This window comes from Dreissena polymorpha, chromosome 13 (assembly GCF_020536995.1).
Source record: "Dreissena polymorpha isolate Duluth1 chromosome 13, UMN_Dpol_1.0, whole genome shotgun sequence".
NCBI lineage: Eukaryota > Metazoa > Mollusca > Bivalvia > Myida > Dreissenidae > Dreissena > Dreissena polymorpha.
The window spans coordinates 59,299,794-59,321,893 of NC_068367.1; the positions used below are offsets into that span (position 1 = coordinate 59,299,794).

The 22,100-nt window shown below is 36.8% G+C and overlaps 1 long non-coding RNA gene across 2 annotated transcripts; it reads left to right on the forward strand.

Moving 5' to 3' along the window:
• The first annotated feature begins 10,525 nt into the window (after positions 1-10,525).
• Positions 10,526-21,382, forward strand: LOC127854835 (uncharacterized). Of its 2 annotated transcripts, none has more exons than XR_008037125.1 (3): positions 10,526-10,620; positions 20,433-20,937; positions 21,158-21,382. It is a non-coding gene; the product is annotated as an uncharacterized LOC127854835 (long non-coding RNA). The 2 variants fall into 2 exon arrangements; XR_008037126.1 differs by having other exon boundaries at positions 10,532-10,620; positions 20,578-20,937.
• Positions 21,383-22,100: the final 718 nt, after the last annotated feature.

Here is a 22,100-nt window from a genome sequence, read left to right on the forward strand (position 1 = left end):
GGCATGCAAGTTTTACAAACATCTCTTGTTGAATATACAATTATAACATGGTGTTTGATGTGTGACGCAGGGATATGATAGAGCTTTGCTGGGAACCAGTCATATCACTGTGATGAGGCTGGACTTTAACACACTGTTTCAAAAATGGCAAAGAATTCAAATAACCAAAAAAACATACACAACTTAGAAAAATATTATGCAACCAGAATCTATTGAACATATGGGCTTTAATTATCTTTGGTTTAATGTTGAAGATTCAGACCAAGTACTGAAGAATATTCATGTATAGCTGTAAGGCAAGTCTCTGGCTATAAGTTGCTCTTATATATTGGGACCTAAGGTTTGAACTGTTTTTGCGATGGATGTTTTTAGTTTAATCTCAAAACCATACAACTGTTAAATTATAGTGTTTTCCTCCAAAACAAAGAGAACACTCACAAAAAAGAAAATGCCGAAACATTAAAAAACAGATGCATCTGATGAACAGACTTAAATTGAACCAGATGTTTTATTGTAAAAGTTGGGCAAAGCTCCCAGATATTTTGAAAATTCAAACCTTAGCAATGTTAACCTATGTTTTGATGATTGAATGGTTTTTCCTGTAATCTATATTTATGTCTCAAAATGAGGCACATGCACAAAACATCCAAGGGTTATTCTTTACAATTTGCTTTTAAAAAGATTTTTTTTACTGCAACATCTGACAGCTAATTTTAAAGTAGATAGCAACAGCTGTTTTTTGAAATTTGATGAATTGATGCAATTCAGTTGAGGAATAAACAAACCTAATGGGATGTTAAATTTAGATTATTTTTTTCAACATACATTGTATAGTCAAGATCTTGTGTTATTGAGAGGGTTTGTTGCAGACAAAATCACAATCCTCTACAGAGCTAACATTTGCAGTTTTTTTTATGGAAAACATTATTTGAACAAATATATCCAGCTGTTTTTCTTTCAAGTACTCTGCCCCCCCCCCCCCCCCCCACACACACACAGCACACGATCACGCCAAAATTAAAATATCTTTCAGTAAAAAAAAATAGCTGGAAATTGCAGTTCGCCCCAACTTTTCCTAGTCAAAATAATTATGTATAGCTGTGCTGGGACACACTCTGGGCCCTGACATAATGCAACCTGAGATTCAAAAGGACCTTGCAAACTTTGAAAGACATGCACTTCTTTACTATGCTCCTATGTGCTGACCCCATGCTAGCCCCTCTTGACTTCCAAACACAGAAAGAGTGGAGATCTTAACATTTTGAAGTTTTTTTCCAATATTCAAATCAAATAGCTATTTTATGTAATTTATTTCTTTATCAGTTTCAATTTCTGCAATAATTTATCTAGTAAAAACGTTGCCATATGCCAAATTAGCCAATTGCTACAAATTAGCAAATTTGGCTTAAGAAAATCGTAATTGGCTTCAGCTATTTTGGCCCCTGGATCAAATGATCGTGGGTATATTGTTTTTGGCCTGTCTGTCTGTCTGTCTGGCTGTCATAGTGTGTCTGTCCCAAAACTTTAACCTTGGTCATAACTTTGGCAATATTGAAGATAGCAACTTGATATTTGGCATGCATGTGTATCTCATGGAGCTGCACATTTTGAGTGGTGAAAGGTCCTTCCATGTCAAAGGTCAAATATATGGCTTCAAAGCGCAGTAGGGGGCCATGTGTTTCACAAACACAGCTCTTGTTCTTCATAAAACCTCATAAAACCACCAAAATGAAAATAATTACTATGTTTTCAGGTATTTTGGTTAAAGAAAATTATCAGCCAGTGGTAGCCCTGTTGCTAAGTAGGCTACAGTACAGGCACTGTGTACTTAAACAAACGCCACTTGCAGGGGTGTTCATCTCACAGTGTTCGCTTACCAATATGAACCCCGCGATGGGTGTTCAAATCAAATGTCGCGGGGGCCGTTTGCCATAAGATGAACACCGCAAATCACTGCGGACCCATAATATCTACGGCGGTGTTCATCGTGTTCGCTTAAAATAAAATAATTGAACATAAACGTATTTTATTGATCCCTTTCATTTAAAAGTGATAATGAATTATGTTTTTCACACCCGTGCCCATGACAGTGTTTTCTGTCTTTATAAACGCCGAGTATAAAAGAAAACCGTGTTCGCACATAGCTGTAGGATACCACACCTGAAGGAGTGTTAATTTAGTGTTTGATTTTTCAATTAACAGTTTGAAGCCATGGAGAACTCATAAATGATTGTAGTAATATTATTAACCCAAGTCTCTGGATTCCCCGATACATATGTGTCAACACGGAGCGTATATTGTCTCATCTAGAGTCCGTGGTGTCAACTGTCTCAATCGCATACATGCAACTTCTCCCATCTTTATCCATTTCTCGATAATCCCATATATGCCTGATTTTCATTTTTGAAATCAAATTATGGGTGGGTAATATAGACGATAAGAGTCATAAACACAAACGTTTGAAATTTTCGAAAGTATCAAACGAATTTCGGCATATGATTCTATTTAAAGATGTGATGAAATAAGCGCCTAATCAGGACAGTTGTATTGCAACATGCGTAAATTTAACCTGACAAGGTTTGCACGCGTTGTGTACAGCTATTTTAGGTTACAAATTCTACATAAAATAAATGAATTTCTTTTTTCTGTTAAAAAGCGTGCGAAAATTGGTGTGGGTTTATTTATTTGTAAATAAAAGTTTAGTAGTGGGTACAACATTGAGATCATTTACCGGTAATTTCCATTAAAAGTTTCATTGTAAATTTCAACTAAAGTACTGGGATATCTCGCGAATAATTTGGCATTGACATTTCCTCTTCATAAAATATAATTTAAACACGCTGTATCGTTACCGTTATGCTGTTTCAATTCCTTCATTATTGAAACAATTATTTTATGTATACTGACTGCACACAAGTGTCATAACATATGGATGCAATTCGTAAATTCGGACAGTACTGAAAGTCAGACACAAGTAAATAAATGATTTAATACTCTCTTGATTTCTTTGAAACTCAGAATTTTTTTTTTTTTTAAGGGCAATTGCATTGATTAACACCATAAGAGTTAATAGTATTGATCATCTAAACGCTTTATTTACGTTTCCGACTTTACCTACTGTCCGAATTTAAGTACGCATACATGTGCACATACATGTAATATCTACATTTAGTATATGATTTTATGTTGTACATTTACATTTAAAACGCGTGAATGACTCTCGCAGACAGGTGTTTACGGTGGCTGCGCAGCATCGCGGTGATTATGGGTGTTCGATAGCGTGAAATTGCGATGATTTCTGGTGTTCGCTGAACACCGCGGTCAGTAGCGTGTCCGCCCCCCGCGAAATATCACCCTTGGGAAAAGTGAACACTGCAGACAGGCGTTTTTGTTTAAGTACACGGTGCCTGTACTGTATATGTGATATCAATGGATTTTTATGTATAATATATTATTTATCACATACATTTTGCAGTTATTATACAGTGGGGAACTATTGGGATTAAATCATTCTGCTAAAACACAACAAGCTAACATTCAATTCCCCGCTGTGTTATCCTGTTACTTTTACAGATGGGCGGAGTTTTTCATCATGATGCAGAATCATATATCTAACAGTAACATAACAATATGTTCCTGTTGCATAAAACCAGAAGCATAACATATGGCATGTACTTAAATAGAATTCTGAGAATCATATTGTATCTTTTTATCACCAACTGATCTGCTCTTGCTATTACAAGACAAACAGCCTTACAAGAATAGAATCTTTATTAGAAAGTATGTGTTATATTATGTTCAATATTTAAGAATTACTAGTAGTGTATCTTACTTGCTTAGGTGTGTTGTCATAAAATTATATATTGAGTTTACTATTGAAAATAATACATTTTTGAAAGCGTAAAAGACAATTTGGCCAAGGTTTATAAATTTGGAATATGCGTTTCTTATTAAAGTAATAACATAATGTTGTTGTGGAAGAGGTTTATGGCGTAGCTGTTAAACCCAGTTTTTAACCTTTAATGACCTTTAAATAAAGCCAGCAGACCTGAATGAATACACTCCATTCATTCTATTGGCTGCTTTGAGCATAATCCCACGGAACATCGGCAACATCACTGCGTCGTTGTAGTATAGGATGTAACACTAATCAGTGTAGGGAAATGCGGACTTCTCTCTGCATGTTCAATGTGGCCCAGTTACCATAACGCATTACCGTAAGTTCCATCCCCAATTCCCCAAGACTGTCAGTGTCAGTGCTGGGTCAATAAATCGTTAGGGAAAGACGGAATGTACTATTAATAAACACCTTATGTTGATTACACAGTGTTGCTTTCAAGATATCAAATAACACAAATTTTAGGGAAAGAAATGGAAATTTATCGGTAAATGCCATTTTTTGTGCATTGTGAGACAAAAATACTGAAGAAGTATAGTGTCCATGATAGAAGGGAAATTGTTTAATTATCTAACCACACATGTGTGACGAATGCGGTCAATCATCATTAACAATTTTCCTGCCAGCCAGAGGATGCCAACATTTGCCAGTTTGCTATATGGCACAGTGTGATTCAATTTTCAATCAGAAAGTGTAGTGGTTTGATGTTCCACTTACAAGACGCAATCTGACTTGTAAAGACCTGTGTTATGGGTCTTATGGGTCTAATGCAATATACTGCAACATAGCTACAGTCCAGCCTGTGCATCCGCGCAGTCTTGTCAGGATATGCATTCAGAGGAGGATATTCAGGAGATACACTGTAACTCCAATATAAAGCGCTCCGTTATAACGCTGAATCCAATATAACGCGGAGGGTGCTTGGATCCCATTTTTTCTCCAACCTTCCATTTTATTTCTGATTCAAATCCGTATTATGCAACTTCATGTATTTTCAGACAATTCAAAGATGGCGGCAATCACAGTCATGTTGATTGCTTTATTCAACCGTCCGTTGAACCGATTATAATCGCCTCGAGGTTAAACAACACCGACAGCTAATTGGTGTTAATCTGTTGTGTAATGTCAATAAAGGTGTGAAAAACTCGCGTGTCGGTGTTTATTACATGTGTTCCTCATCAGAGCGGTTCAGTACGATAATTTCCATAAGTTAAGTGCAAGCGGGATAGTTATACAATTCAAGTAATTCTAAACGATTGAAACATTCTTACTTTGATATGGTTGCAGTTTGACTATATTAAATGAGCGGCTGTGAAATATACTGCCTACTGTATAAAAACAACTTTTTCTGTCATATCATTATCATTCTAGTATTATGTCATTTAATCTTTCAGACGATTTATTTAGCTCTACATGCGAACGCAGTGTACCGGCAATTCTTAACAGAGTTTCACTTTCATTTTCGCGCGGTATCAGATAGTCCCCGGGAAACACGTTTTTTGCATGCGTATGACGCAATAAAACAATTTTTTGTACATGAGTCGTATTGCATTCAATCTAAATTGAATGTCCAATGAAAGCTCTGCCCCATAATGCACTGTACTCTTAACACTTCTGAAAATGGCATATATGCGTACGTTGTGTTTACGAATTTCTTAAACATATATCGTCATTAATGTTCAAGATTATTATTTTTAAGTGATGTTGCAATTTTATTGGATTATCGGATAGATGTTCACATAAGAAAAGCGGTATGTATACTGTTATCGATACGATTCGGTTTATATGCATGCATTTGCGTCAACACAGCATGGCAATATACATGACCTATATTATAGGCTATTCTATACCTGTTTTTTTTTATAGCGCCCTGCAGTAAACCTATAACGCGGATCCGTTATAACGCTGTTTCGCGGCTTGGACCCCATTGACCGCGCTATATTGTAGTTACAGTGTATACTAGACACCCCTAATTTTGGAAATAAATTGATCCAATTGAGCAGGATGGGAGAGTCAGTGTACAGTGTACCACGAGACCTTGCATACCCTGACCAGACTGAGCAAGTGGGCAGGCTGGGCTTGAGATACGCTGCAGGCTGCATATGCCTTAAGACCAATCTTTGCATGATGCGGATGTAACAGTGTTATTTGAATGTACGGAAAGAAAACTGCGTCTTAATCAAATATCAAATCTTTCGATGACGAAGACATGAATTCATTAGCCAAGTGAGGACACATAAGATGTGATCACACATAGCAAAATTTGTTTCTGCAAACACTAGTTTGTGGTTTAGTACACTGTAACTCCAATATAACGCGCTCCGTTATAACGCTGAATCCAATATAACGCGGAGGGTGTTTGGATCCCATTTTTTCTCCAACCTTCCATTTGATTTCTGATTCAAATCCGTATTTTGCAACTTCATGTATTTTCAGACAATTCAAAGATGGCGGCAATCACCTGTTGATTGCTTTATTCAACCGTCCGTTGAACCGATTATAATCGCCTCGAGGTTAAACAACACCGACAGCTAAATGGTGTTAATCTGTTGTGTAATGTCAATAAAGGTCTGAAAAACTCGCGTGTCAGTGTTTATTACATGTATTCCTCATCAGAGCGGTTCAGTGCGATAATTTCCATAAGTTAAGTGCAAGCGGGATAGTAATACAATTAAAGTAATTCAAAACAATTGAAACATTCTTACTTTGATACGGTTGCAGTTTGACTATATTAAATGAGCGGCTGTGAAATATACTGCCTACTGTATAAAACAACTTTTTCTGTCATTTCATTATCATTCTAGTATTATGTAATTTAATCTTTCAGTTCGTGTATAAGAAATTAAATAATGCAGACAATTTATTTACATGCGAACGCAGTGTACCGGTAATTGTTGACAGAGTTTCACTTTCATTTTCGCGCCGTATCAGAAAGTCCCCGGGAAACACGTTTTTTGCAAGCGTATGACGCAATAAAATATTTTTTTGTACATGAGTCGTATTGCATTCAATCTAAATGTAAAGTCGCTCGTCCAATGAAAGCTCTGCCCCATAATGCACTGTACTCTTAACACTTCTGAAAATGGCATATATGCGTACGGTTATGTTTACGAATTTCTTAAACATATATCGTCACTAATGTTCAAGATTATTATTTTTTAAGTAATGTTGCAATTTTATTGGATTATTGGATAAATGTGCACGTAAGAAAAGCGGTATGTATGCTGTTATCGATACGATTCGGTTTATATGCATGTATTTGCGTCAACACAGCATGGCAATATACATGACCTATATTATAGGCATACATGCCATACGTCCCGGATTGTCCGGGACAGTCCCTGAAATGAAGAACTTGTCCCGCTGTCCCGGAAATCTGTCAAATGTCCCGGAATTTACAAAATCCATATATACATGTACCTTATCTTAGGCTTAACTGCACCTCGAATCTGTGTATATCTGCAGCGTCTCCATGACAATGCCTACCCGAATAGGCAGACTACGCTACGTGTAAAAATCGATCAATTAACAGGGGTCCTGTTATCATATCGATTGTCTCACGTTAGCGGTCAAACCGAAAAGGCGGCATTGTTTAATGTGGATGTTAATTGACTTTAATCTACTACGTCATTATTTCCCGCTGCGTAAGGGCAAAGGATAGTTGTTCACACATCTGAAGTCCAACAACGCTGAGTAAAAAATTAAAAGCAGTTTATGTTCGCACGTTTAACCACTAATGTGTGACTGTCCGGATTTTAAGTTGACGATCTACCGGTACTGTTTTGTTGTATTTGTTTTATTGTGATTGGTTGTATGTATTGTGAATCGATTTGAGTTGACGATCTAACGGTACTGTATTGTTGTATTTTTTATTATATAATGTTATAAATGAATAAAGGCGTATCAACAACAACGCGTTACACACCGGTCTTAATAACAATAACGCAGTGACGTCACCATCTATGTTTAGAACGCTTACACTGAAAACACGTGGCTTGTATCTAGTAACGGAAGTAGTAATGTTTAATTTGACGTTAATAGATCAAGTGTATTTCGGATAAGCTTTCGAACTTTTGCAATATACGATGCGAAACAAAAAAACGTACCAAAAATGCATATGTCTATAAATATCCCTACATTTTATACATGTCCCGGAAAATCGGCAAAAGTCCCGGACAATTTAACTCAATGTCCCGGAATTGATCTGAAAAATTATGGCATGTATGATTATAGGCTATTCTATACCTGTTTTTTTATAGCGCCCTGCAGTAAATGAGCTCAAAACCTATAACGCGGATCCGTTATAACGCTGTTTTGCGGCTTGGACCCCATTGACCGGCTATATTGGAGTAACAGTGTATACGTGCACTTGATGACAAAAATTTCAAGGATGGGTAATTGCAATGTTTAACCCTTTCAGTGCGGGAACCGAATTTTGAAGGCCTGTGCAAACAGTTTGGATCCAGATGAGACACCACAGAACGTGGTGTCTCATCAGGATCCAAACTGTTTGCTATTCTGATAGTATTCTTTGAAAAAAAAATGAAGAAAATGCTAATTTTAGAAATCTAGCAGACAACATTTTAGCAGATGACAAATTTCCCAGCATGCAAAGGGTTAAGTGAAAAAAAACACAACAATTTTAAAACCTTTATTTTAATTTAATAATTTAGAAAAGTACATTTTTCACCTTTATTTCACAGTCAGGATATCTTTTCTAAAGATATTTCTTGTTTGCCTTTTCTGGTAATAGCAAGCCATTGTTAATGTGCTGTACTGTTCTACAAATGGTTTCTGTCCAAATCATAAGTGGGCTTGTAATGACTGCATAAGCATTGAAGGATCTTGAGCAGGGGTAGACAAAACTTAACAGGTCTAGTTGATGTTGATATGGGGCAGGAAACCTCCAGTGGAAGCAGACTGCCGGATTTTATGTCTGTAAACAATGATGAAGTGAGGACACTAGAATAGTTGTTCAATGTAAACAATATCTGGTGTTCTGGGATTCCATAGGAAATGAAGCTTGCAGTAATCATGTCTAAAATATAATGGCATTTCTGGACAGTCTGAGAGAGGCTTGCTGCCTATCAATAAGCCTGACAGCATGAAATGGCACTACTTTTGAAGTAAATCTGACGCAAAGTAATTGATTACATAATGACATAGGTGCACTTTGGAGAGTGATAAACAAAAACTTAAAGATGTTTGAATGTCTGTAAGGAATGGATTCTTGATTCTGTATGGTCTGAGGTAGACATTTTATGCGCATGGTTAAATTATAAAATGATTGGGATATGAAGGGCTAGAGAGTGAATTATTCCCAGAGTACTACTTGGTTTAATTGTTCAATAGTCTTTAACTCTTTCAGTGCTGGAACCGAATTTTAAAGGCCTTTGCAAACAGATTGGATCCAGATGAGATGCCACATAATGTGGCGTCTCATCAGGATCCAAACTGTTTGCAAAGGCCTTTAAAATTCGGTTCCAGCACTGAAAGAGATTTGCTATTCTGATAGTATTCTTTGAAAAAAATCGAAGAAAATGCTAATTTAAGAAATTCAGCAGACATCATTTTAGCAGACAACAAATTTCCCAGCATGCAAAGGGTTAAATACTATTATACAGCAGGGCCTTCCTCAGATTTTGTCTTCAGGCCTCTCAGTCCTGGAAAGATCTTGTGATTGTGGACCGCACAGGCTAATCAGGGATGACACTTAAATTACGTGCATGCATTAGACCCCGTTTTCAAAAAAAAAGGCTGAAATACAAAGTCATATCCACTATCCTTCTAAATTAACTTGTTCACATATGTGTTCCAGAAATCAAGGACACTTACATGTGGGCGGGGTGGATGACTGCTGGGCAGTTTACAACCACCTGGGACCCTACCTGACCTCCGTTACCCTAGCAACTGATAGCCATGTGGTCCCTGTCAACAAATCTGTTGCCATAGAGATTCAGATCTCCAGAGCTGCCAGATGCAATGTTTCAATAGGTAAGAGGGAAAACTTTGCGTTGTAAGCATGGCTTACAATTTTTGCTTGTTTTTTTGTGTAATTTTTTCTCATGAACTTGATAGGTATCTTTTAACCATAACTTCTTTATGTGTGGTAAATGTGTAACAATAACTTATTGAATATTTATATTTGGTATAGAAGTAACAATATATTTATACTTGGTGAATGAGTAACTATAACATTATTTTCCGTAAAGCCTCCGGCTTTCGCATGTATACTGAGCATATTGTCGCGACGATACAAGGTGATCCGCATTTTAAACCACGCGCTGAAAACGTCATGTGAGCAGTCCATCCAACCGGAAGACAACCCGTTTTTACCATTCTTCGTTTTAGCGTGGTGCGAGGTAGTCGTTTCAGAAGGTATTTGTGAAATTTTGTGTATTTCCATATTAACTGTTATGATTTGTAATCTTATTATGCCCCCCTACGAAGAAGAGGGGGTATATTGCTTTGCACATGTCGGTCTGTCGGTATGTCGGTCTGTCTGTCGGTCCGTCCACCAGGTGGTTTCCAGATGATAACTCAAGAACGCTTGGGGCTAGGATCATGAAACTTCATAGGTACATTGATCATGACTCGCAGATGACCCCTATTGATTTTGAGGTCACTAGGTCAAAGGTCAAGGTCACAGTGACCGAAATAGTAAAATGGTTTCCGGATGATAACTCAAGAACGCTTAGGCCTAGGATCATGAAACTTGATAGGTAGATTGATCATGACTTGCAGTTGACCCCTATTGATTTTCAGGTCACTTATAAGGTCAAAGGTCAAGGTCACAGTGACCCGAAATAGTAAAATGGTTTCCGGATGATAACTCAAGAACACTTATGCCTAGGATCACGAAACTTCGTAGGTAGATTGATAATGGCTGGCAGATGACCCCTACAGATTTTCAGGTCACTAGGTCAAAGGTCAAGGTCACGGTGACCCGAAATAGTAAAATGGTTTCCGGATGATAACTCAAGAACGCTTATGCCTAGGATCATGAAACTTATATGTACATTGATCATGACTCGCAGATGACCTCTATTGATTTTCAGGTCACTAGGTCAAAGGTCAAGGTCACGGTGACCCGAAATAGCAGGGCTTACTCTGCCATTTGCCAAATTAGCCAATGGCTACAAATTGACCTATTTGGCTAAAGAAAATTCTATTTGGCTACAACTTTTTTCTTCATTAAAACCTTAAAATGGCCAAAAATAGAAGAATTTTGCAATAGCAAGGTGAATTTGGCTAAAGAAATTTTTGAGCCAGGGGAAGCCCTGAATAGTAAAATGGTTTCCAGATGATAACTCAAGAACACTTATTCCTAGGATCATGAAACTTGATAGGTAGATTGATCATGACTCGCAGATGACCCCTTTTGATTTTCAGGTCACTAGGTCAAAGGTCAAGGTCACGGTGACCCGAAATAGTAAAATGGTTTCCGGATGATAACTCAAGAACGCTTATGGCTAGGATCATGAAACTTCATAGGTACATTGATCATGACTGGTAGATGACCCCTATTGATTTTCTGGTCACTAGGTCAAAGGTCAAGGTCACAGTGACAAAAAAACATATTCACACAATGGCTGTCACTACAACGGAGAGCCCATATGGGAGGCATGCATGTTTTACAAACAGCCCTTGTTTTCTACTGCCTTGCTAAGGACGCTGTCCTAGCATTATATTTTATCCCTATTTGTCTTCAATATTAACTATGAGTGATGAACTTTCTATTTGTAATTCGTCAGAAGTTGACGAGTTTTCGGGTTTTGATTCGGATGAATGTGGGTTACAAACCACTAAGTCAGTGTCTAAACCGACTGTTAAGTCGGTGGTGATTCAAAAAAGGCAGTGGTCGGTACGAAGGGTACTGACAAAAGCAAACAATTATAAAAGAAATAAAATAAAACTGTTGATAACAGTAAGTCTTGCTCTAAGAAAAGTTTGAAAACTAACACTAACAGTAACACCGTAGATTTTTCTACATTATCCCAAGAGGAAATTAGTAATTTGAGAAAGGTTTTAGGCCTGAGTACTGTTGACGAAGTCACAGAAAATGGTTAAATAACACAATATGGGGACAGTTTGAATTCTTTACCAAATGTGCATGTGCAAGTTGATTGCAGTGACTCTGAATATGATGAAGGACTGTGTCCAGATTATAATAACAATCAAGCTGTTAATAACAATCAAGCTGTTGGCGCAAATTTTTCTGCTGTGTTGTTTGATGGGAAGAGTGATAATACTCCCAGTGATGAAATTTGGGATTTACCAAAACTGAAAGCTCCGGAGAAAGGTTCTGCTGTTTCTCAATCACTAGCTAATTTGGTTGATACAGCATGTACTGTACAATGTGACATGGATGCTTTTATTGGGAAATATAGAATTCCTGAGAATTGTACATACCTTGGTGCTCCCTTGGTAAATAATGAGATATGGAAGGTTCTTAACAAGCCTGCAAGGTCACAGGATAGAGGTATGGTGGACACTCAAAATCTTGCAGCAGTTGGCATTGTACCAATGATAAAGTTGGCTGAGTTGCTTAAACCCCAAATTTCTAGTAATTCAGAGGCTAGAACCCTCATCTCAGACATAATGACTATTATGAGTCAGGTCCAGTACAAATTATCGCTCAGGCGAAGATATCTTATCAGGCCAAACATTAATAAGAGATATTCAAATATGTGTAATTTAAACACGCCTGTGTCGTCAATGTTGTTTGGGGACGATTTTGGGAAAGAAATAAAAAATTGTGATAATGGCGTCTCATTAGGGAAGGATTTGAGACACTCACAGAGAGGCAGAGGCTATGTCCCAAGTCCCTTCAATGGTTCCCGTGGTAGGGGTTTTAACCGTGGTGGTTTTTCTGCTGGTTATGATTTTGGTCAGCCGATGAGGTATGCCCCTAATCCTCAAAGAGGTTCATTTAGACCTGCAGCTAGACCCTTTGGTGGCGCTGCTCGACGAGGCAGGTTGTCTGCACCCAGTGCAACAGTAACAATGGAACACCAGTCAAAAAACTGATGGTGAGTACAGTGACTGTGGGTAGATTTAAAGATAATGCTTATATATGGAAACAGTACACTCAAGATGCTTTGATATTGCAAGCCATTTCTGGTTATAAAATTGAGTTTCTTATGCAACCAGTCCAGAATGTTATTCCTAAGGAAATTCCGTTCAGTGAAGATCAATTTCAAATAGTTAGAGATGAAGTAATCACATTGATTAAATAAGGGGCTATTGTACCTTCTGTTGAAGAGGAAAATCAGTTTATTTCTTATATTTTTATTGTGCCAAAAGCAAATGGGAAATTTAGGCCAGTGATAAACTTGAAATATTTAAATCAGTTTATTATGCAGTACAGCCAACGCGGAACAAACATATTTCGCGATCCGCGGCAAGGCGCAACCAGTTGATGCCAAGTCAGTCGTTGAAGCCTCATCAGTATGCGGTGGCAAGTCGCATTTCGCGTGAAGCTTCGCATCTGTCTGCCAAGACATGCTGAGGCAAGCCGCAATCCGCGACATGACGCCAAGTCAATGCGCATCTTCAAATCAAAATCTTTTTTAAAGGATTTTATTAGTCAAAGAAATTTAAAAGAACAATTATAATAATATTTAAAATCATAATTAATTTAATGTGCACGGATTCAAAATAGATAAACTAGTTAATACAAAAGCATGCTGTTGTTTTTTTTTTAGTGATTGCATTCCCGTTTCTAAAGAAATTGCTGTCATCCGGATAGAAATAATTATTATTTTAAAAGAATGCAAATAAAAACAATCGAATTTATAAAAACAAAATACGATTATCACAGGCATGTATTAATAAAATTCCAATTATCATTTGTCATTGTCATTTTTAGAATCGGCTAAAGTACTTTAAGTTACTTTTGTGTGCGTTTATTGCGCCGTATGATTATTGTCTTTATATTAAACGATCAACAAACATATTTGTTTTGGGTTTCATTTTTACGACAACATGTATTAAAATATGAGCATATTTAATGTGTCTGGCCAAGTTAGTTTGTTTCCCGCCCGTAGTGTATGTATTTCACACATAAACAATGTCACGTAATTATGTTTTGACACATACCAGTGGTCAAAACTCCAGCAGTTGGTGGATTTATAATTGCTTGTTGTTTTTGCTATTATATTTTAGCTGAGACAATTAGCAGTTTGAAGCCACATCAATAACCAACACTTAATTGTTGTTTTGTTAATTATCAGCTTATTATAACTATTGTGTTGTGCATCTATTCAGCCTTGTTTTAATAATTTTTATTATAGAACAGTAGTGGATAAAAATATGTCATTTAATAACGCTATTTTTCATAGTAAGTGATAGTATAACCAGGTAAACGGTTTGTTGTTTGAAGTCTAATAATATATGCATGGGCATACTAAAAGTAGAATTGTGGTGATTTTAGTTACATGTATGTACGTGGTGATGATTGTTACATGTTACTACGTTTATATGTTTGATTCTGTCAGTATTGAATTATCGGATAAAAGTATTCTGATATTATCATCTTTTTATGTTATGTTTTGTTGCTATCTTTAAAGATGCTCAGTATACATGGGAAAGCCGGAGGCTTTACGGAAAATAATGATCCATCATCCAAGCTTTAGTGAAGGATGATGGGCATTATTTGAGTAAAGCCGGAGGCTGAGCATGTATACTCCCACCCTTGGCAATGATATTCAGTGTAAGCAAGAAGGGACGAGCTGTATATTGTAGTGTACAGATTAATTATATAATAACGATTCTGTTTCCCGGCCCATTTATTTCTATTTTACTTAGCAACAAAACCTTTTTTAAAGAATGGTAAAAACGGGTTGTCTTCCGGTTGGATGGACTGCTCAGGTGACGTTTTCAGCGCGTGGTTTAAAATGCGGATCACCTTGTATCGTCGCGAGGATATGCTCAGTATACATGCTTAGCCTCCGGCTTTACTCAATAATGCCCATCATCCTTCACTAAAGCTTGGATGATGGATCATTTTTCAACACATTTTAAAGAATACTAATTAAAATGCTTCTAAATAATAATGATGTGTCATTGTTGTATTCATTTTGATTGTGTCACAATGATTGAATTTCATTTAATTTGATCTAATTATAAAATTATTCTAGTAATAAAAGAAAAGAAATTAATTAAGAGTATTGCAAGTTCCAAGCTTTGCCTTATCTAGAATTCCCTGAACTTGTCTTTTAAATTGATCATTATTATATATAATAATTCTGTAGATGGAAAGTATGATGAAGTAATCTTATTTGTTTTCAAGACAAGATGGTCGGAGATTGATTGATCGCTGCTTTCGTAGGATATTAAACATTCAAATTCTAGAAAATTGCTATGGTTTTGGCATTTATTTTTTGTCTTCTATGATTCTCTGGCCATCAATCTTGGTGTGTATAATTTTACAAGAGTATGAATTTCCAGTTGCAGTTTATTATACAGACTTGGCATTCGATTTTCTGTATATGGTGATCAATCAAGATCAAGATTGCTGGCAACTTATCTGCCTGTTTTAAGCCATGTAATTGTGTCACTTTGTAATGGTCTGTCGTTCGTTCAGAAACAAAAAACGTGTCTCTGGCATGGGGTTAATGTCTTTTTTCACTGACTGATGTATTTGATAACAAATGACTTTTTAAATTGGGGCGGGGGGAGGGGGGGGGGGCGTGATAAGCAATAACATATCTTTCTGTACACGCTGGATTGCTAGTTGAGGACTTGACAATCTTAAACATAAAATACTGAATAGGATTTTATTAGTCTTAATAAGCAGTGTTTTTTTCACCATTTTGTGAATGGGGCCGGGTCCCTTTGAATTTGGAAAAATTCACATAATGGTCATAACATCTCTCGCTATTTATGCATAATATTGACATGCCTTTTTAACGACCTATTCTTAAAAAGAAGAAGGATTTCACTAAATATGTTTTACAATCCAGAGCAGTAAATGTTATATTGAACACTGATATGGATGTACTTAAGATTCCCAGCCATCTATTTTGGGGGTTAGAGAGCAGATGGGAAATGTTGTAATGCTTTGCATCACTTGACATCAGCCATCTATTTTGGGTCTAGAGAGCAGATGGGAAATGTTGTAATGCTTTACATCACTTGACATCAGCCATCTTTTTTGGGTCGATAGAGCAGATGGGAAATGTTGTAATGCTTAAGATCACTTGGCATCAGCCATCTATTTTGGGTCTAGAGAGCAATTTGGAAATGTTGTCATGCTTAAATAGATCACTTGGTGTCCTAGCTATGGGAGACAGAGACCATTATCTTAATGGACCAGTGCTATGTGTTTTCCAGCAATAACTGGCTAACTGTTCGCAATAATAACTCAGGTTACTTTTCCAATGTCCACATTTAAATACACAAGGAGCCGATTTGATTAGCAACCCCAGCTAATTTTTCATCAACCTCTGTTTTAAAAGACAATTGCATATTTGAAAAGAGCTCTTAGAGAGCTTTTCAGAACAGGTTTTCTTTTTAAAATATCTATAAAAAAAAAATATATGGATATTTGAATATTGCTAAAATGCGTGCAAATTCTGAATTTTCTTGCTATATAAAGTGAACAAGGAATCGCGACATTTGCGGCACCTGAAATTTAAGTTCATACATTTTTAGGAAGTAAAATTGCCATAATAGTTTTTAGAGATATCTTCATGAAATTTGGAACATTTGTAGATCAATGTATACTCTGTTCATTAAAGTATTATAAACATTTGTAGTCATTAATACACACAAGGTAATGAACAACACATTTAGGTAGTTTATACATAATTTTATTAGATATATTATTTATTTTTTTTCCGAAAGGCATCAGGCTAAAATATCTACAATGAACACATTGTTTTTTCAGAGTTTACTTCATCCTTCAAGGTTTTTACTTCTTCTTTCAACAAGTTGAGTTTCTCATTTAATTGCACGATTTCATTTGCAAAAGCTTTGTTTTCATCTCTACATATTTTCAAGTCTGATGTAGCTTTTTGTTAGCGCTATTTCGTGTTTTCTAGTAAGACGTTTGCTGTCTCGAAGCAAGTGTAGATATTTCTTTGCTGTGATATCTCGTTTATTCATGTTACGTACTGAATAATGCCCAATTCTGTTTTCATGAGTGTTGAGCGTTATTTTCTGTTCTTCAATTTGGTTCTGGAGTTTCTTGCAGTGCTTCTCAAATATCTGCACTTCATAATTTAATAAATTCTGTGATTTATTCAAATCGTCACTAACATTGATACATTCTAATTGTGATCTTGTATTTTCAAAGTTTATGTCACTTTTAGAAGCAGATTGCGGGACAGGGGCTTAAAATTCTACATTCAGCAAGTCTTTCACATTTCTTACTCCAGGCACTTTTTTTGTATTGACAAGTTTCTTTTTTTGGTCACATGTTCTTGAAACTTTGGTTTTTACATATTTAGCTGTTGATGCTTTGAATGCAGGGTTCAGATGGCACAGTATATTGAACAAAACAGTTGAATTTTCTCCATTTTTTTCTAGAAATGTATTTATTTTAAGAATGAATCCATTCTTCAGCCCTTTTATAGATTTCAAGGTTTCTGCCTTTTTCAAATGAGAGGTTAATTGTTATACCAATTTCCTGACAGAATGGTCCTGGGTAGTCTGCCATGGTCTGACAAGATCTACTGAAAAAAAAAGAAAGAAAAGTCAGACCTCATTTTATCCCAATGTATAAATCATGTAAATATGCAGCTTTTTCGTTGCAATAACATTCTCACCGGCCAGTGTTGATATGCACAAATTGGACAATTTCTACTACGTCGGGGCAAATTTATCGATTTAATTATGTCAATGATTGTTTAAATACTTTATAAAAATTATTTTCATACATATACCGGTAATTTAAGGATAAAAACACCTTTGAGAGCATTTCATAACAATAATACAGGGTTGGTTTGCCTCCACTTCCATCGCACGAGCAGGTGCCCGTACTGACATTGAAATTACATATTTGCACTAAAATAAAAAATTAATCGAGTCAAAATCAAGGTTTCTAGAACTCACCATTGTATTTAGAATAAAATTGAACCACATAAAGATGTTTTCTGTCGGTAACAAGCTAAAAATCGTCGATAGAAAAATTTGTTTACGATGCGTAATCTGTCAATCAAGATGGCGGTCAGAGGTGAAAAGCGAGTTTGCCGGGTGACCCGAAAATTTGAATAAATTCCTACGTTCTGCGTAAAATGCCGGAGGGTTCCTAGTGTTTCTGACGAAAGATTTTTTTTTATCAAAATATACGTCAGAACATTCCCTGCAATATGATATATGATGCAAAGTTCGGAAATCAGAACTTTTTGTAAAAAATCGGCAACACTTTAGGGGACTATATCTTCGGTTCGGATGAACATAAAAATTTGCATCAAAGTCATGTATGGAGGTCGTGAACTTTCCTAAATGGATTCGTCCATCTCATTAATATTCATGAACTGTAAGTCACCGGCGAATGGGAACAAAGAGTACATATGCCACGCGCCGAGTGCATGAAAGTTGATAATCACAGGCAACTGCGAAAAACCATAATGTTTATTGTTTATTAAAAGAAAAAACTGGGTTATAGTGGGTTAAATACAAAAATAAAACATGCATTTTGTAGAGAATTTTATTAGCATTTAAACAAGACCAATTATAAAAATATTCATCTACAAATGCAGTTTTAATCCCAGAAATGCCACAGGCGGTGTAGACTTTTCACAGTTTTCCAGATAAAATGTGGGATTATATGAGATTAGCTGGGATTGCTAATTTGATTGCTTCAGCTGTGTCAGCCCGACTAAGGCGGAGTGTGACAGTTTCAGACATATCTGCAAATGGCTATGTGCTGTAAAAAAAATGGTTAACTTATGCATTCATTCAAAACTTATTTCCATGAGATCACATTTGTTATAATGATAATTATATGTTGATGTGACATGTTCAGAATGTTTAATTCAAGAGTTAAACGAGCATTAATTGTTCTGATTATTTACATGCAAGTTTTGTGCACAAGTAGGAAAATCTCTTTGATGATTTGCATTGAATTCTATCATCCTTAACAAAGATATTTCCAATCTGAACGATGCTGGAGCTCCAAATAATGTAAAATATGAATGCAGACAAGTTTTCAGAAAAAAAAACATTGAAAAAAGTAGGGCTCTTGCTGCCGATTGCAATATCTCGCCAAATGCGAAAGTTGAAGAAATGTCGCAAAAAAATCTTTCAATTTGTGTAAACAAGGGAAGAAAACATATTTTGTAGTATGTTTTGGTAAACGAATGGCATGAACAATTCAACCGAAAACAAGAGCCTGCTTGAGGGTGTTTTATTTCTAGGTACTATCTGCTAAATTTAACAAAAGCATCTCTGTTTAGTAGCCCCTTTATTTCAGTCTCATACTGGAGTAGACTAAGCATTGGGAAACATGACCCAAGGGCATGGGTTGTCATCAGATCACTAATTAGCCAATTTTTAGCTCACCTGATTGCTCAGGTGAGCTTTTGAGACCAGTCTTTGTCCGTCGTCCGTCAGTCCGTCCACATTTGTTCGTAAACACTCTAGAGGCCACATTTATTGTCCGATCTGCATGAAACTTGGTCAGAAGATTTGTCCCAATGATATCTAGATCGATGTCGAAACTGGGTCATGCTGGGTCAAAAACTAGGTCACTAGGTCAAAAAAAAAAAGAAAAACCTTGTAAACATTGTAGAAGTCACATTTCATGCCCAATCTTCATGTAACTTTGTCAAAATGTTTGCCTTAATGATATGTTGGTTGAGTTCAAAAGTGGTTCCGGTCCGTTGAAAAACATGGTCGCCAGTGGGCGGGGCAGTTTTCCTAATTTGGCTATAGAGAAACCTTGTAAACACTCTAGAAGTCACAATTTTTGCCCAATCATCATGAAAGTTGGTCAAAACATTGGTTTTATTGATATCTCGAATGAGATTGAAAATGGTCCAGATCGGTGAAAAAACATGGACGCCAGTGGGCGGGGCATTTTTCTCTATAAATGAAATTTTGTCAGAACATTTGTTTCCTTGATACATGAGTTGAGTTCGAAAATGGTTCCGGTCAGTTGAATAACATGGTTGGGGGGGGGGGGGGGCAGTTTTCTTATATTTATATAGTAAAAAAGCTTGAGAACACTCTAGAAGTCACATTATTTGCCCAATCATCATGAAACTTGGTGAAAAGATTGGTTTTATTAGCTCACCTGACATGGTGAGCTTATGTGACCGTGTGATGTCCAGCGTCCGTTGTGTGTGCGTGCGTGTGTGCGTCCATCCGTCCGTCAACAATTTGTTTGTGTAGACAGTAGCGGTCACCGTTTTCATCCAATCTTTATGAAATTTGGTCAGAATGTTTATTATGCCCCCCTTCGAAAAAGAGGTGGTATATTGCTTTGCTCATGTCGGTCGGTCTGTCGGTCGGTTGGTCCGTCCACCAGGTGGTTGTCAGACGATAACTCAAGAACGATTGAGCCTAGGATCATGAAACTTCATAGGTAGATTGATCATGACTCGCAGATGACCCCTATTGATTTTGAGGTCACTAGGTCAAAGGTCAAGGTCACAGTGACCCAAAATAGTAAAATGGTTTCCGGATGATAACTCAAGAATGCTTAGGCCTTGGATCATGAAACTTGATAGGTAGATTGATCAGGACTCGCAGATGACCCCTATTGATTTTGAGGTCACTAGGTCAAAGGTCAAGGTCACAGTGACCCGAAATAGTAAAATGGTTTCCGGATGATAACTCAAGAACGCTTAGGCCTAGGATCATGAAACTTGATAGGTAGATTGATCATGACTCGCAGATGACCCCTATTGATTTTCAGGTCACTAGGTCAAAGGTCAAGGTTACGATGACCCGAAATAGTAAAATGGTTTCCGGATGATAACTGAAGAACGCTTATTCCTAGGATCATGAAACTTGATAGGTAGAATGATCATGACTCGCAGATGACCCCTATTGATTTTCAGGTCACTAGGTCAAAGGTCAAGGTCACGGTGACCCGAAATAGTAAAATGGTTTCCGGATGATAACTCAAGAATGCATACGCCTAGGATCATGAAACTTCATGGGTAGATTGATCATGACTCACAGATGACCCCTATTGATTTTGAGGTCACTAGGTCAAAGGTCAAGGTCACGGTGACCTGAAATAGTAAAATGGTTTTCGGATGATAACTCAAGAACGCATATGCCTAGGATCATGAAACTTCACAGGTGACCCGAAATAGTAAAATGGTGTCCGGATATTAACTCAAGAATGCTTATGGCTAGGATCATGAAACTTCATAGGTACATTGATCATGACTGGCAGATGACCCCTATTGATTTTCAGGTCACTAGGTCAAAGGTCAAGGTCACAGTGACAAAAAACATATTCACACAATGGCTCTCACTACAACGGAGAGCCCATATGGGGGGTATGCATGTTTTACAAACAGCCCTTGTCTTGATGAAATCTTGGTTGGGATTGTATTTGGGTCATCTGGGGTCAAAATCTAGGTCTCTAGGTCAAAAACTCGGTCACATAATAGGTCAAATAATAGAAAAACCTTGTGTAGACAATAGAGGTCGCAGTTTTCATCCAATCTTTATGAAATTTGGTCAGAATGTTTATCTTGATGAAATCTGGGTTGGGATTGTATTTGGGTCACCTGGGGTCAAAAACTAGGTCACTAGGTCAAATAATTGAAAAATCATCAACAATTTGTTTGTGTTGACAGAAGAGGTCACAGTTTTCATCCAATCTTTTATGAAATTTGGTCAGAATGTTTATCTTGATTAAATCTGGGTTGGGATTGTATTTGGGACATCTGGGGTGAAAAACTAGGTCACTAGGTCAAAAACTAGGTCAAATAATAGAAAAACCTTGTGTATACAATAGAGGTCGCAGTTTTCATCCAATCTTTATGAAATTTGGTCAGAATGTTTATCTTGATGAAATCTGGGTTGGGATTGTATTTGGGTCACCTGGGTTCAAAAACTAGGTCACTAGGTCAAATAATTGAAAAATCATCAACAATTTGTTTGTGTAGACAGTAGAGGTCATAGTTTTCATCCAATTTTCACACAATGGCTCTCACTACAACGGAGAGCCCATATGGGGGGCATGCATGTTTTACAAACAGCCCTTGTCTTGATGAAATCTGGGTTGGGATTG